Consider the following 6,000-nt stretch of genomic DNA (forward strand, 5'->3'; position numbering starts at 1 on the left):
CAGAGGCCTGGACTAATAATTCGGAGTCATGAGTTCAAATTCCGCCACAGCAGCTGGGGAATTTAAATTCAATTAATTAAATAAAATCTGGAATTAAAATACTTGTATCAGTAATGGTGGCCATGAAACTACCAGATTGTCCTTAAAAACCCACCTGGTTCACTAATGTCCTTTAGGGAAGGAAACCTGCCGTCCTTACCTGGTCTGGCCGATATGTGACTCCAGACCCACAGCAATGTGGTTGATTCTTAACTGCCCTCTGAAATGACCTAGCAAGCCACTCAGTTGCACAATCTCACTAAAAAGTATGATTTTTTTTTAAATTCGTTCATGGGATGTGGGCGTCGCTGGCAAGGCCGGTATTTATTGCCCATCCCTAATTGCCCTTGAGAAGGTGGTGGTGAGCCGCCTTCTTGAACCGCTGCAGTCCGTGTGGTGACGGTTCTCCCACAGTACCGTTAGCAAGGGAGTTCCAGGATTTTGACCCAGCGACGATGAAGGAACGGTGATATATTTCCAAGTCGGGATGGTGTGTGACTTGGAGGGGAACGTGCAGGTGGTGCTGTTCCCATGTGCCTGCTGCTCTTGTCCTTCTAGGTGGTAGAGGTCGCGGGTTTGGGAGGTGCTGTCGAAGAAGCCTTGGTGAGTTGCTGCAGTGCATCCTGTGGATGGTACACACTGCAGCCACTGTGTGTCAGTGGTGAAGGGAGTGAATGTTTAGGGTGGTGGATGGGGTACCAATCAAGCGGGCTGCTTTGTCCTGGATGGTGTCGAGCTTCTTGAGTGTTGTTGGAGCTGCACTCATCCAGGCAAGTGGAGAGTATTTCATCGCACTCCTGACTTGTGCCTTGTAGATGGTGGAAAGGCTTTGGGGAGTCAGGTGGTGAGTCACTCGCCGCAGAATACCCAGTCTCTGACCTGCTCTTGTAGCCACAGCATTTATATGGCTGGTCCAGTTACGTTTCTGGTCAATAGTGACCCCCAGGATGTTGTTGGTGGGGGATTCTGCGATGGTAATGCCGTTGAACGTCAAGGGAGGTGGTTAGACTCTCTCTTGTAGGAGATGGTCATTGCCTGGCACGAATGTTACTTGCCACTTATCAGCCCAAGCCTGGATGTTGTCCAGGACTTGCTGCATGCGGGCACGGTCTGCTTCATTATTTGAGGGGTTGTGAATGGAACTGAACACTATGCAATCGTCAACAAACATCCCCATTTCTGACCTTATGATGGAGGGAAGGTCATTGATGAAGCAGCTGAAGATGGTTGGGCCAAGTATACTGCCCTGAGGAACTCCTGCAGCAATGCCCTGGGGCTGAGATGATTGGCCTCCAACAACCACTACCATCTTCCTTTGTGCTAGGTATGACTCCAGCCACTGGAGAGTTTTCCCCGATTTCCATTGGCTTCAATTTTACTAGGGCTCCTTGGTGCCACACTCGGTCAAATGCTGCCTTGATGTCAAAGGCGGTCACTCTCACCTCACCTCTGGAATTCAGCTCTTTTGTCCATGTTTGGACCAAGGCTATAATGAGGTCTGGAGCCGAGTGGTCCTGGCGGAACTCAAACTGAGCATCGGTGAGCAGGTTATTGGTGAGTAAGTGCCGCTTGATAGCACTGTCGACGACACCTTCCATCACTTTGCTGATGATTGAGTCGACTGATGCGCCAGTAATTGGCCGGATTGGATTTGTCCTGCTTTTTGTGAACAGAACGTACCTGGACAATTTTCCACATTGTCGGGTAGATGCCAGTGTTGTCACTGTACTGGAACAGCTTGGCTATAGGTGCAGCTAGTTCTGGAGCACAAGTCTTCAGCATTACAGCCGGGATGTTGTCGGGGCCCATAGCCTTTGCTGTATCCAGTGCACTAAGCCGTTTCTTGATATCGCATGAAGTGAATCAAATTGGCTGAAGACTGGCTTCTGTGATGGTTGGGATATCGGGAGGAGGCTGAGATGGATCATCCACTCGGCACTTCTAGCTGAAGATGGTTGCAAACGCTTCAGCCTTGTCTTTTGCACTCACATGCTGGACTCCGCCATCATTGAGGATGGCGATGTTTGCAGAGCCTCCTCCTCCCGTTAGTTGTTTAATTGTCCACCAGCATTCACGACTGGATGTGGCAAGACTGCAGAGCTTTGATCTGATCCGTTGGTTATGGAATCGCTTAGCTGTCTATAGCATGTTGCGTCTGCTGTTTAGCATGCATGTAGTACTGAGTTGTAGCTTCACCAGGTTGGCACCTCATTTTTAGGTACACCTGGTGCTGCTCCTTGCATGCTCTTCTACACTCCTCGTTGAACCAGGGTTGATTCCCTGGCTTGTTGGTAATGGTAGAGTGAGGAATATGCCAGGCCATGAGGTGACAGATTGTGCTGGAATACAATTCTGCTGCTGCTGATGGGCCACAGCGCCTCACGGATGCCCAATTTTGAGCCCAGTTGGATGGTGTCCTCAGTGCGAAGATGGGACTGCGTCTCCACGAGGACTGTGCGGTGGTCACTCCTACCAATATTGTCATGGACAGATGCATTTGCGACAGGTAGATTGGTGAGGACGAGGTCAAGTAAGTTTTTCCCTTGTGTTGGTTCGCTCACCACCTGCCGCAGGCCCAGTCTAGCAGCTATGTCCTTCAGGACTCGGCCAGCTCGGTCAGTCGTGGTGCTACCGAGCCACTCTTGGTGATGGACATTGAAGTCCCCCACCCAGAGTACATTCTGTGCTTCCTCTGAGTGGTGTTCAACATGGAGGACTGATTCATCAGCTGAGGGAGGGCATAGGTGGTAATCAGCAGGAAGTTTCCATACCCATGTTTGACCTGATGCCATGAGATTTCATGGGGTCCAGAGTCAATGTTGAGGACTCCCAGGGCCACTCCCTCCTGACTGTATATCACTGTACCACCACCTCTGGTCAGTCTGTCCACTCGCCTGGATGAGTGCAGCTCCAACAACACTCAAGAAGCTCGACACCATCCAGGACAAAGCAGCCCGCTTGATTGGCACCCCATCCACCACCCTAAACATTCACTCCCTTCACCACCGGCGCACTGTGGCTGCAGCGTGTACCATCCACAGGATGCACTGCAGCAACTCGCCAAGGCTCCTTCTACAGCACCACCCAAACCCGCGACCTCTACCACCTGGGACAAGAGCAGCAAGCACATGGGAACAACACCATCTGCACATTCCCCTCCAAGTCACACACCATCCAAACTTGGAAATATATCACTGTTCATTCGTTGTTACTGGGTCAAAATCCTGGAACTCCCTTCCTAACAGCACTGTGGGAGAAACTTCACCACACGGACTGCAGTGGTTCAAGAAGGCGGCTCACCACCTTCTCAAGGGCAATTAGGGATGGGCAATAAATGCTGGCCTTGCCAGCGATGCCCACATCCCACGAACGAATGTATTAAAAAAATTAAGGGGAACTGATAGGGTAGATAGAGAGGACTAGGGGACATAGCCAGGACTTTCAGGAGTGAAGTTTGGAAACACTTCTACACGCAAAGGGAGTAGAAGTTTGGAACTCTCTTCCACAAACAGCAGCTGATGCTCGCTCAATTGTTAGATTTAAAATCTGAGATTGATAGATTTTTGTTCACCAAAGGTATTAAGAGATATGGGGCTATGGTAGGTATATGGAGTTAGGTCACAGATCAACCATGATCTTATCGAAAGGCAGAACATGCTTGAGGGGCTAAATGGTCTACACCTGTTCCTATCCAGAGGTCTATCTTTGGCTCTCTCCTCTTCACTATCTACATGTAACCCCTCGACAGTATCATCCTTGCTGCCTCCTCCAATCACCCTCACAAAGTGCACAGCCAATGTAAAGACCTCGACAGATGAAAACTTCCTCTAGCTAAGCGTCAGCAAAATGAAGGCTTCCATTAGCACCTCCAAACCTCTGGCTTCAAGTCCATCAATGTCCCTGGCTGCCATTCAAACTGAGTAAGTATGGAACCTTGGCAGCATACTCAACTTCGTCTGCCACATTCACGCCCCTACCATACTACTTCCTTTACCTCTGCAATACTGCCTGCTTGTGAACCAGGACTCAGAGGGTAGCACTATCGCCTCCGACCTGAGTCAAAAGGTTGTGGGTTCAACTCCCACTCCAGACACTAGAGCACATAAATCTAGGCTGACATTCCAGTGCAGTACGGAGGGAGTGCATCACTGTTGGAGGTCATCTTTTGGATGAGACATTAAACCAAGGCACCGTCTGCCCTCTCAGGTGGATGCAAAAGATCCCCTGGCACTATTTCGAAGAACAGCAGGGGAGTTAGCTCCAGTATCCTGGCCAATATTTATCCCTCAATCAACATCACTAAAACAAATTACCTGGTCATCCTCAGTAATAACTTTCAAATCAGAATTGGATAAATACTTGGAGGGAAAACATTTACAGGGCTATGGGGAAAGAGCAGGGGAGTGGGACAAATTGGATAGCTCCACCCAAGAGCTGGCACAGGCACGATGGGCCAAATGGCCTCCTTCTGTGCTCTATCGTATTATGATACCATGATCATCACATTGCTGTTTGTGGGAGCTTGTTATGTGCAAATTTGCTACTGCATTTCCTATATTACAACAGTGACTACACTTCAAAAGTACTTAACTGGCCGTAAAGCACTTTGGGACATCCTGAGGTCATGGAAGCCGCTATGTTAGTACAAGTTCTTTTCTTATAACCCTATTCTTCCCCTTCTGCCCCTTTTCCAGGCCGTCAACACCTCAAGGCTCAATTTCTCCAACACAGCTCGCCTAACTGCACCAACCCTCCACAAACTTCACTCATCCAAAAAAAAAGCACAAACCATGTCTGTCCTCTACATGCTGCAGTGGTTCTCTGTGAACCCATAATTTGATTTCAAAACTGTCATACTTATTTTCCCAAGTCTGGCTGTAGCGCCGCTTCATCCTACCTTAATGATCTCCTCCCGCCTACGTGCACTCTCCACTCCTCGCTCCCTCCTGACAGGAGCTGCTGATTCCACAGCTACGCTTTCTACCCTCTGAAATTCTCTACCTGATCCCCTCCGCACTGGCAACTCCCTCGCCGCTTTCAAAACCCCCCTCTGCAACCGTGCTTTGCACCGCACCCCACCCCGCCCCTCTCCTCCATCAGCCTCCCCTTTTCCTATCCTCGGTGTCCCCATCTTCCCGCACACGAGGAGCGGGGTGTTAATTTAAGCTGATGTTAATGTGCACTGATTGGTATTTCTTTTTAACCGAGATCCCGTGTTTGGGAATCGCTGTGCACCATCCTCATGACACTCACATGGGGCCCCAAGGCCTTGACTCACGTTGAACTACCCCGAGTACAGTATTGCGAGGCGGGACAGACACCGCCTGCAGTCCTGGTGTTCAGGGCCTGTTCACTGCGGGCCCGGCCGCTTGGCCACGGCCAAGTGACCGAACTACATTTCCGGCAACTTCCACACCAGTTCGCCGATTCTCGGGTACCTGCTCATTCCCCTCCCCCACCCGGGACCCGGCGCCGCACCAAGCGACCGACCCAGGCCCGCCGCCTGCTGCTCTGCCGACCGTCACCCCGCGGAACCCGATACCACCGCCGCCGCCGCCGCCCTTTTATTTAAATACAATTTAAAAACAACGAGACTCACCGTGCGCGCTGAGCGGGGCCTCTCCAATGAATCAGCCGGTCTCACCGCTCGCTCCAGTTCCGGGTCAAGTTATCACATCCGCTTTCATTGGCAGGTCATGAAGTTATTAACCCTGAGAACAAAAAGCAAACAAACTGTAAATGCTGAAAATGTGAAAGGAAAACCACAAAATGCTGGAAACACTCAGCAGGTCAGGCAGCATCTGAGAGAACAGACCAGTTAACATTTGGAGTGTGCCTCATTGAACAACTTCTGTGGCCCAGAATGTCACGGTATCTGTCCTAACAGTAAAACTTTACACTTCTGTAAATAAAAATATTTGTTTCTTGAAATGGGTCTGTGTTATGCCTCAGACATGGTGC

The 6,000-nt window shown here is 50.1% G+C and overlaps 1 protein-coding gene across 2 annotated transcripts in view; it reads right to left on the bottom strand.

The window, feature by feature from the left end:
• Nucleotides 1-5,722, bottom strand: part of psmd14 (proteasome 26S subunit, non-ATPase 14) — an 85,627-nt gene extending 79,905 nt beyond the window's left edge. The window contains exon 1 of one of the 2 annotated variants that reach the window (XM_067987377.1): nt 5,639-5,722. The gene's annotated coding sequence lies outside the window, so the exon portion shown is untranslated. Of the gene's footprint in view, nt 1-5,292; nt 5,395-5,638 lie in introns of those variants that run through there. The other variant, XM_067987378.1, reaches the window with a different exon arrangement.
• Nucleotides 5,723-6,000: the final 278 nt, after the last annotated feature.

The sequence above is a fragment of the Heptranchias perlo genome, chromosome 7, assembly GCF_035084215.1.
Source record: "Heptranchias perlo isolate sHepPer1 chromosome 7, sHepPer1.hap1, whole genome shotgun sequence".
Taxonomy (NCBI): Eukaryota; Metazoa; Chordata; class Chondrichthyes; order Hexanchiformes; family Hexanchidae; genus Heptranchias; species Heptranchias perlo.